The sequence below is a fragment of the Peromyscus californicus genome, unplaced genomic scaffold, assembly GCF_007827085.1.
Source record: "Peromyscus californicus insignis strain IS unplaced genomic scaffold, ASM782708v3 Scaffold_23__1_contigs__length_62951481, whole genome shotgun sequence".
NCBI classification, from domain to species: Eukaryota; Metazoa; Chordata; class Mammalia; order Rodentia; family Cricetidae; genus Peromyscus; species Peromyscus californicus.
Window position 1 is genome coordinate 51409329 of NW_026294534.1, and position 9831 is coordinate 51419159.

The 9831-nt window shown below is 43.1% G+C and overlaps 1 protein-coding gene across 2 annotated transcripts in view; it reads right to left on the minus strand.

Annotated features, from left to right (window-relative positions):
* Palld (palladin, cytoskeletal associated protein) overlaps nucleotides 1-8864 on the minus strand; it is a 231073-nt gene extending 222209 nt beyond the window's left edge. The window contains exon 1 of one of the 2 annotated variants that reach the window (XM_052752347.1): nucleotides 8688-8864. The gene's annotated coding sequence lies outside the window, so the exon portion shown is untranslated. The remainder of the gene's footprint in view (nucleotides 1-8687) is intronic. The other variant, XM_052752346.1, reaches the window with a different exon arrangement.
* Nucleotides 8865-9831: the final 967 nt, after the last annotated feature.

The window sequence follows — 9831 nt, forward strand, 5'->3', positions numbered from 1 at the left end:
CTGAACCTCCCTCCCGCTAATGTCTGCTCCTGTGTGCTACTTGCTGATCAGAAAAGAGGGATGTTGATGACCTGGGTAGATGCTTGGGAACAATAATTTAAACTACAAACAAACAAACCAGGTACCAAAGGCTATTTAAAGTAGAGAGCACACACAGGAAAAAGATAAGAAATGGCAACATACTAAAAGTGACCATTGGGTTGATGGTACAGTGTGTGCTTAGCATGCCGGAAACCCTGGCTTCAGTTCCCAGCAACACATACACACAGAGAAAAATCACAGGGCTATCTTAGTCAGGCTATGCATGATTTTATTTTATTTTTTTTTTTATGTGTGTATATGTGTGTGTGTGTGCACACATGCACTCTTTAGATTTTTTTTTAAAGGAAAATACTATTTCTGTGATGATCTTCAGAATAGCCAGCATCACATGCCAGGCACCACTCCAGGATCAACTCCCTCCATCCTGATAATGATCTAATTTTGACGCACGCAGCCACTGTAAAAGGCAAAGCAATCCATTGGCTTTTCATAAAATGTTAGGAAAAATCATTTTAAAATATGTAATATATTTTTGGTTGTGAGCCTAGCCTTTAATGACTGAGCCATCTTTCTGGTCCTCAAAAGAACAATATTCAACTTCATATGGAAAAACAAAAAACCCAGGATAGCTAAAATAATCCTGTATGATAAAGGAACTTCTGGAGGTATCACCATCCCTGACTTCAAGCTCTGCTATAGAGCTATAGTAATAAAAACAACTTGGTATTGGCATAAAAACAGACAGGTAGATCAATGAATTTGAATTGAAGACCCTGATGTAAATCTACACACCTATGAACACCTGATTTTTGACAAAGAAGCCAAAATTATATAATGGAAAAAAAGAAAGCATCTTCAACAAATGGTACTGGCATAACTGGCTGTTCAAATGTAGAGGAATGCATATAGGTCCATATCTATCACCCTGCACAAAACTCAAGTCCAAGTGGATCAAAGACCTCAACATAAATCCAGTTACACTGAACCTGATAGAAGAGAAAGTAGGAAATAGCCTTGAATGCACTGGCACAGGAGACAATTTCCTGAATATAACACCAATAGCACAGATAATGAGATAGACAATTAATAATTGGGATCTCCTGAAACTGAGAAGCTTCCGTAAGGCAAAGGACACTGTCAATAAGACAAAAGGCAGCCTACAGAATAGGAAAAGTTCTTCAGCAACCTCACATCTGACAGAGGGCTGATCTTCAAAATATATAAAGAACTCAAGAAACTAGACATCAAAATACCAAATAATCCAATTAAAAATGGGGTACAGATTTAAACAGAGAATTCTCAACAGAAGAATCTCAAATGGCCAAGATACACCTAAAAAAATTGTTCAATATCCTTACTATCAGGGAAATGCAAATCAAAAGGAATCTGAGATACCCTCTTAACCTATCAGAATAGTTAAGATAAAAATGCTAATGACAGCCTATGTTGGAGAGGATGTGGAGTAAGGGGAACACTCCTCCACTGCTGGTAGGAGTGCGAACTTGTACAGCCACTTTGGAAACCAGTATGGTGGTTTCTCAGAAAATTGGGAATCAATCTACCTCAAAACCCAGCTATACCACTCTTGGGCATATACCCAAAGGATGCTCAGTCATACCACAAGGACACTTACTCAACTATGTTCATAGCAGCATTGTTCGTAATAGCCAGAACCTGGAAACAACCTAGATGCCCCTTAATGGAAGAATGAATAAAGAAAATGTGGCACATATATACAACGGAGTACTACTCAGCTGTAAAAAACAATGACATCTTGAAATTTGTAGGCAAATGGATGGAACTAGAAAAAAAATTATCCTGAGTAAGGTAACCCAGACTCAGAAAGACAAACATGGTATGTACTCACTGGTAAGTGGGTATTAGATGTAAAGCAAAGGATAACCAGGCTACAATCCACAATCCCAGAGAAGCTAGCTAACAAGGAGGACCCTAAGAGGTATACATGGATTGCCCTGGGAAGGGGAAATAGATGAGATGTCCTAGGTAGACTGGGGTTGGGGAGAGGGGAAGGTGGAGGGGAGGAAGTGGAGGAATGGGAACATGAGGGATTGGGTTGGTTGAGCTGGGGGCTGGATGGAGGAGGGCCATATCTTGATAGAGGGGGCCATTTTGGGGTTAGGGAGAAACCTGGTACCAGGGAAACTCCTAGGAATCCACAAGGATGACCCAGCCAAGACTCCTAGCAGTAGTGGAGAGGGTGCCTGAACTGGCCTTCCCCTGTAATCAGATTGGTGACTACCCTAATTGTTATCATAGAACCTTCATCCAGTAACTGGTGGAAGCAGGTGCAGAGATTCACAGCCAAGCACTGGGCTGAGCTCCAGGAGTCCAGTTGAAGAGAGGGAGGAGGGATTGTATGAGTAAGGGGGGGTCAAGATCATGATGGGGAAACCACAGAGACAGCTGACCTGAGCTCGTGGGAGCTCCCAGACTCTGGACCGACAGCTAGGGAGCCTGCATGGGACTGACCTCTGTATATGGATAACAGATGTGTAGCTTGGTCTCTAGCAGTGGGATCAGAACCTGACCCTGTCACTTGAGCTGGCATTTTGGAACCTATTTCCCAGGCTGAAATGCCTCACCCAGCCTTGGTGCAGGGGGAGGAGCTTGATCCTGCCTCAACTTAATATGCCATGCTTTGTTGACACCCATGGGAGGGCCCCTTTCTGAATGGAGGAGGAGTGGGTGGGAGGGGTTAGACAGAAGGTGTGGGGAGGGAACTGGAAGAGAGGAGGGAGGGGAAACTGGTTGGTATGTAAAATAAATGAAAAAATTTAATAGGAAATATTTTAAAAATCAATAAAAATTCTAATTAAAAAAATCTAGCAGAAGGAATATGTGCTTGGAAATCCATTTGACGTCAGACACTGGTACACCACAGTGGTCTGTCTGGCATTTGGGGCTTGATCTCCTGGGAGCAGAAGGAACATTTGCCCGTGCTACATCATGGCTTATTTCCAAATCTCACTCATCTGGTTACTCAGCATGGAGTGAATACAGACTCATGTCAAGCGGTACCTGCCTCCTTGCCTCTTTCTTTGGCATTCCTGTCCAGCCTCTCTGGCTGCGATGCTGACTTCCTGTCCTCCCCTCCAGATCCACGTCCTTCATGTCCACAAGGTCTAGTTCAAGCCAGTTTCCTTCGCACCAGTTTCCAGAGGCCCCACCCTGCCTCCTTCCAGAATTCTTTTATTTTTCATTTTTCTTTATTAAGACATTTTCTACTCACTCCACAAACCACCTATAGATCCCATCTCCTCCCTCCTCCCACCCCCCAACCCTCCCTCCCAAGCCACCCCACATCCCCACATCCCCCAAATCGAGGTCTCCCATGGGGAGTCAGCAGAGCCCGGCACACTGAGCCTAGGCAGGTCCAAGCCCCTCCCCACTGCACCAAGGCTGCACAAGGCACCACACCACAGTCACTGGGCTCCCAAAAGCCTGCCCATGCACCAGGGATGGATACTAGATGTGAGGGAATGGATGGCCAGACTCCAACCACAGCTTCAGAGAGGCTAGCTAACAGGGAAAGACCCTAGGAGGGGCACATGGATGGCCCAGCGAAGGAGAAGTGGATGAGATCTTCCAGAATTCTTAAAGCTATACCAATCCCTATAATTCATTTGACAGGTAGGAGGAGAGAGTGGTGGAAAATTGGGGTGAATTTATTTCACATGTTGTTTATTTTTCCTATTTACATATTCTTGAGACTCTTCCTTTACTATCTAGCCCAGGAGAGGCACCTCTTTCCCCATCCTGTACACATGTGAGCCACATTCTCCTCTCACTTAAGGACTTTATATCTTAATCTCCCTCTCTTCTGCATAATCTAATTTTCCCCCATTATGTCTTTTCATCGGCATATAAACATATTCCAGTAACTCCTGCCCTGAAAACAGACTGCAAACAAACCATCCTTATGACCTCATACCATTTTCCAGATACTGCCTGTTAATATTCTGATCCGCCCCTTGAAGTCCTACCCCTTGGGGCTGCCCTGTGTCCTGATGTAGAAGCCTCTTCTTAAGGAAAAATTCTGTCCCTTCCTTTCTTTCTCCACTCCCATGAGGTGTGCACCCCTTGAAGTCCCTTCTCTCTTCTCTCCCTCTTTCCTATCTTTTCTCCATCTCTCTATTATAATAAACCATTTCCGTGGGAATGTAGTACCCACCCGCTGCTCCGCCGCCATGCCCCCATAGAGTGGGTTGCCTGCCTGCCAGCCTGCCAGTATGTTTCCCTGCACATGCGGGATACCCTCGGGGTCCCCACATAATATCTCGTAACACTGCCAGCTTCTGGTGGTGACGTGGGGAAACTTCCCAAATGACCGTCTAATACCTGCTACCAATTACATAGTTTGCAAACTTTCTTGCAACTCGCTTCAACTCTTGATGCCCCTGGCACCCCCAATTCCCTCTTGCTACAGTCACCAACCATGCCCAGCGTTGCTGAAGTCAGTGGTTTGCTCCTTGACCTCAAAATCTGACCTCTCATCAGAATGGACACTGCTGACAAGCTCCCCCTTTCCTGAAGCCGCTTCCTTTTGCCCAGATGATGGTTGGTTTGAACTGTCAACTTGATACAATATATCATGGAAGACAGTGGGAGACTGCTTAAAATAGGTTGGTCTGTGAGCATCTGTGAGCGTGTCCATGGGGGATTGTCTTGATTATGCTGATAGATGTGGCAAGACCCAGCCCACTATGGACAGCACTATTCTCTAGGCAGGGGATCTTAGACTCTCTAAGTGTAAAGGGCAAATTAAACAACATGAAGCTTGCAAGCCTTCATTTTTCTCTGCTCTTGACTATGGATGTCATGTGCCTAGCTGCTTCAAGTTCTGGCCACCTTGACTTTCTGGAAATAATGAACCCAAACCTGGAAGTTTGAGCTAAAACAAACCTTTTCATTTCTAAGTTGCCTTTGTCCCCATCACCCGGCTGATGATGTCTAGGTACCTTGAATTTCTTTTGGTTCCTTCTGCCCTCCTGGTCTTCCCCACCCAGGGCGTTTGCATGTCTTCTCTCTGCCTGGAATTTTCCCTAGTTTTTTCCTGCTCTTCTCTCTTGGTTTTAGGTCAAACGTCACCTCTCCAGAGTGGCTTTCCACCCACCCAGCTTTCTTTATTTCCTTCATAGACTTGCCAGGTCTTGGATTTTTAAGTTTTTTTGGGTCCTCCCCCTCCTCTCAATCCTCCTCCTCCTCCCCCCTCCTCCTCCTCCCCCTCCTCCTCCTCCTCCTCCTTTCTTTTGGCATGTGAGCTTCAGAACGGCTGTGTTCACTAATGTGAGCTTCGGGTTGGGACCAGTGCGTGTTTCATAGCAGTCATTAAATATACATGTGAGGATGGCCAAGAACAGTTCACTGTGTCCTAAAAAATGCTGTAAGAGCAGAGCAAGGCCAGGATCATAGCAGCCTCAGGGATAATAAGAATTTCTTCTTCCTTTTCTTCTGGAGCACTGAAGAAGAGGCAGATGCCTGGGTTTGAATCTTTGACTCACAGGTGAGCATGGAAGCGTGCACGCGCGTGTGCTTACACACACACACACACACACACACACACACACACACACACAATCATTATTTAACCTCTTAAATTTGTTTCAACTCCCCACCCATAATCTTACTTATTATTACGTCATTCCTGTTGCTATTACTATCGCATGTGCTCACGCACACCCACGATGGCACATATACCACAGCACGTGTGTGGAGGCCAGGGGAAAACTCTTGGGGGTCCCTTCTTTTCGGCCATGTGGGTCCCAAAATCAGGTTGCCAGGTTTGGCGGCAAGTGGCCCTTTGGACACTGCTGTCCTGTGGGCCCAATCAATGGCATTTAGATAATTTCTAACTGGTAGGTTTGGGAACATTCAGAAAAGATTTTTGTTGACATTTAAAGCTCTACAGAAGCTCTTTGCTTCTGGTAGACCTCTAGTGGCTCCTTGCTGATGTAGAATTGGCGATGTGTTTGAGCAAGGCCTACATGCAATCAGTGCTGGAATTAGTGAATGCAAACATTGCTTACTGGGACTCTCTCTCAGCGAGACTAAGAATGTGCCTGAGCTTGACTCCCATTTCATGCCATTGCTCTCGGGGGTTAATATACACTTAAATTTTTCACTTAAAACTTTAATATTTATCCATATTTAACAAGGTCAATGTTAGCCAGTTTCTGTAGTGGTTTATGTTATTCTTAGGAAGATGAATCTTATTTGCTCCTTCTCTTGCTTTGCCCAGCTCTTTTATCCTCCCTTCAATGTATCTAAGGTCACATACTATCAAGACCCACAAAAACTGATGACCAGGGGCTTAAGAGAATTTAATGAGTATAACAGGAAGACTGCACATAGGAAAAAAAATTGCCATTTATTTCTAGCAAGCCTCCAAGCAAATGAGGTGTTGCATTTTAAGGTGTCGTAATCTGCAAGCAGGTTTCTTTCAGTCATCCTCACTGTGTTCTAAAATGCCACACGACATTCACTATAGACCTGCTCATTAGTGACGTTTACTAATAACTCATTATGAGATGAGACTTCTCTTTGCCATTGATTTTTCATGTATGAAGCACTTGAAAATATTTACCAGTGTGGTGGAGTGGTTAAGAACATGCACTTTAAATTGGAGGAGCCCTCTCAAACTTTCTGGGTCTGTTTCTCATTTGCAAAATGGAAATCAGAGAAATGCCTCAAAGGACTGACAGGGAGGCTTAAAGAGATTTATCTGCATGCCTGTGTGAGTGTGCGTGTGTGTGTGTGTGTGTGTGTGCTTTACAAGTGCGTACAGGTAATTGGCATTGGCCGTGGACTGTTTGCTTTCCTTAAGAGGACAAGGTTGCTAGAGGTTCCTGAAAACCCTTATACAAGGTGGAAAGTCCTTTTAAAAGCAAAGGTACCAGTTTTCAGTCAGCCACACTTGTTACTTTTCAAACTCCTTTGCTAGCTCTTGAAGGTGCTCTAGACAAGAGTTCAGACCGTATTTTCTTTTGCTTTGGCAATGAAGAAGTATAACGTAATTAGACAAAATACCTGATAACTGAAGGTTAACATAGCAGAGGCCTCTAGTGTTTTCGTGCTTGTTTGAAATTTTAGCTATTGTTTTAAGAAGCAATTGATTTATGAGATAACCATGACATCGTAGATTAAAAGGTAATCTGAGAAGTGTGGTGTAAAGCACCTCCGATTACTTAAAACTATTGGTACTGATCCAGAAATAGTTATATTACCTAAACTATGATACTTTGGTAACCAAGTTTTCCAATTTCACAAGGCTTGGTCTTGTTAAAACAATGATTAATGAATGAATAATAGAAGTATTCCATTCTCTGATCTAAAGTTAATATCGGTGTATAAGATTTTCTACTCAGCTTCATATATATATGAAGATAATACACACACACATAAGATAATGTCTCATGGAGTCTAAGCTGGCCTTAAATTCCGCTCTTCCTGACTCTACCTCCCAAGTGCTGGATTTACAGGTACCACCGTGTCCAGGCTCAGCTCTTGAAAGTCTTAAATAGCAAAAGGAATGAAGAAGAAGCAGGGAAGAGGAAAGAAGTGGCGTGAAATACTCATCCATCTGTTAATTTTCCTCAGGATCTCAGCATCCAAACTCCTTCCAGCTGATGAACCCTGAAGCTGGTAAAAGGTAAAACCAGATTGGGACTATTTCACAGCAAGATTGGAATTAGCCCAGGAATAAAGGCATGTCTGTGAGTTACTGAAAGTGGAATGTGTGATCCTTTTGTGATAGAGTGTCTTAGGCTCTTCCAGGTTGGCTACAAGCTCCATTTTGAGGCAAAGAATAAGAGTCAGTTCTGTCTATGGTCCCTGTGAGGGCTACATTGTAGGGGAAAGTTTGAGTCTAATTATATGGCTGTGAATACAATTATATAAAAAGTATATATATATATATTTATAATTGTTAATTTTTAAAATGACTAAATGAAAATAAACAGTAGGCTAAATTTTCCAGACAATTTTGATTTTTTTTCAAAGTAAAGTAAGATGTATATACACACTGTGCAGGGGTGGGTGTGGGTAGCGGCAAAGGAGTCACGAAATAAAAATGAATGGCAAGAATAAAAAAAGAAAGAAGTATTCCATTCTCTCAAACTGCTCTTACAGCATTAGTTTTTGAAATCATCCTCACCAATTCATTCAAGTTCGTGGTTAATTAGTGGAAATAAAGGAGTCTTAACAACAGCAACAACAAAAGCACAATGCTCAAATTTAGTAAAAATGAAAATGTTTCAAAATACTCATCACTTCTAATCCCAATGAGTAACTCCCTAAATCTTTTATAACTTTGGATGATACAGTGTTTCAATTACAATTTCATACTTCATTTACTTGAGAGAAAAACTAAACTGTGTGCTTCATATTGTAAATAAATTCAAGTTAAACGTGGCGGAGATGAAAAGGAACAAGTTGATGCACGCCTAGGTGTCAGAACGGTTCAAGGGAGAGTTCGGTGGACTTCCAGATTGGTTCAGGAGAAATGAGGTTTGACCCACACCACCACAGCACTGTTTGCACTGGAAAATTCTATTCCCAGGACTGCAGGGAGGCCTGGAGGACAGCCAGAAGACCATTCACACTTCACCCCTCCACGCCCTCCTTACCTTCAATGAACACCTCTGCGGATGTGGTGTCTGAGCCGTTGGGGTTTGTAGCCAGACACGTGTAGCGACCTGTGTCGTCCTCAAAGGCCTCAGCAATGACCAAGGTGTGCAGCTCCTCTCCGTCGCCTCGGATCTGAATGTCAGGACTGTTGTACAGCTCCTTTCCCTCACAGAACCATCTGCAGGACAGAGACGAACAGGGATGTCAGAGCAATGGGCGAGGCATACAGTAAAGCAGAGGCTGGACGCGAAGCAAGGCTCACGCTACGCCAGAGGATGTGTGCTTGATAAAAGTTCTGTGTCAGTGTTCCTCCTGGAAGCTGAACCTGGACTGTGACATTAACGACTAGACACACCTACCCCCACGAAAATTTTCTTTGTAAAGCATCTTGCACGTTTTAGTAACCTTAAAATAAATGACCTCGTCGAACTTGCAAAGACTGGTTTGATTACAAAATTAAGGAACTAAAACTCGAAGTGTCTTATAGCACATTTTATATATAATGTAGGACTTCCATGATCATTACAATTTTACCTATTATTCTTGTGTAAGGAAGAACATAAAAGGAATATAAACTTTACGCTCAAACTATCTGCAGTGCTCAGGAAACATGGCCATTAAAGCAATGTCTATTGATCAGCCAGACTTCTGAGCAGTGAGCAGTACAGGATCAAATGCCTTGGCATTCCTGATATTTATAACAGTTTCTAGCTGACTGCTTTGCTCTCCAAGATGGAGAGAAAGGGAGCAACTGAGCTGTAAATTGTCCTTGCTAGTTAACACTTTCCTTTCCCTAAGGGCCAGGACATTGTGGCAGGAGTCTGGAGCTGACAGACAGAGGTTCCTTTGCATGGTCTTTCTTCTATTTCCCCAGCTCCTCAAACTCCAACAACAGAAAACAAAACAAACAAAAGAACAAATACCTTCCCCTCAAACCTGCTAGTGTGATGTGTTCTTAAAGAAACATGGGAACATGCTTGTTTAAAGTAAGAAGCCTGGAGATTCTGGAAGTATATTTTCAGTTCAGCTCTTAATAATGCTAAGAAATTTGTTCAGAGTCTGATTGTCTGTAAAAGTCTCTGGGCTTGGCGTCCTTTTGTGAAAATATGACAACACTAGGGACTAATTTTTTATCTGGAGTTA